The sequence below is a fragment of the Vollenhovia emeryi genome, unplaced genomic scaffold, assembly GCF_000949405.1.
Source record: "Vollenhovia emeryi isolate VEMERY1.0 unplaced genomic scaffold, V.emery_V1.0 DF939289.1, whole genome shotgun sequence".
Classification (NCBI taxonomy): domain Eukaryota; kingdom Metazoa; phylum Arthropoda; class Insecta; order Hymenoptera; family Formicidae; genus Vollenhovia; species Vollenhovia emeryi.
The window spans coordinates 1-1,187 of record NW_011967077.1 but is presented as its reverse complement, the minus strand read 5'-3'; positions in this window follow the sequence as shown (position 1 = coordinate 1,187).

Sequence of the window (1,187 nt, the reverse complement as noted above, 5' to 3'; positions counted from 1 at the left end):
TTCTTTATGATCTTTGTTATTACAGACCATCGTGCACGCCCTTGAGCGTGAGCACACGGCACAGATAGCGTGTCTCATGGGGAGCGGCGACATTGTAAGGGCACGTCGCGCGCTCTCGAGCGACCGAAATCCAGGTAGCTCGCTGGTTGATCCTGCCAGTAGTCATATGCTTGTCTCAAAGATTAAGCCACTCGTGTCTCGGTGCATGCCGAATTAAAGTGAAACCGCGAATGGCTCGTTAAATCTAACGGGTAACGGGGAATCAGGGTTCGATTCCGGAGAGAGGGAGCCCGAGAAACGGCTGCCACATCCAAGGAAGGTGGCAGCGGGAGCACAAATTAAGCACTCCCGGCACGGGGAGGTAGTGACGAAAAATAACGATACTGGACTCGTCCAATGCGCCAGCATTGCCGATGTTGTCGGTCAAGATGACCAAACTTGATCATTTGGAGGAAGTGAAAGTCGTAACGAGGTTTCCGTAGGTGAACCCGCTGAAGGATCGTTAACGTTCCGGAGGTCCCGCCCTGCACCGTCGTTGGCGGGCGCAGCGGTCGGCGACGAAAGAACGAAAAGAACGAACACACAGAGAGAGAGAGATAGAAAGAAAGAAAGATGTTAAGAAATAGGACCACGAGTCCCACCCGATATACGTACGTATAAACGGGTTTATACGCCGGGGGAGAGCGTAAATAATGGAAACCACTGAGAGCTCGCGCTTCTCATTCTCCCCAGCGCCACTCTGCCGCGTGTGTGACCGCGCCGGCAGGGTCGAAAGGTAGTTGGCTGCAGCCGCCGCGTTCTTCTCGCGAGAGCGGAGAAACGTGCGCGCGCTCGCACACCTCCCGCGGTGGGAAACCACGCGGTGGCGCGAGAAGCGCGTGCAACCCTGAACACACTCGCGGGATGCGAGGATCGTCGAGCCGTGGTAGAGAAGTGAGAACGTCGCGTCTCGGTGCACCGATCGCCGAGCCACGAATCGCACCGCGACGACGTCGTCGGTACGCGATTCACCCGGGGTGGCTCGGAGGAGTTTAGGTGCGCGGGGACCGAATTTGTTTCTCCTTCTCCCCGGCCGACCGTTGCCGAAGCACGAAGCGGCGCACGCTACGGATCGCGTCGAGCCGTGGTCGAGAAGTGAGAACGTTGCGTCTCGGTGCACCGATCGCCGAGCCACGAATCGCACCGCG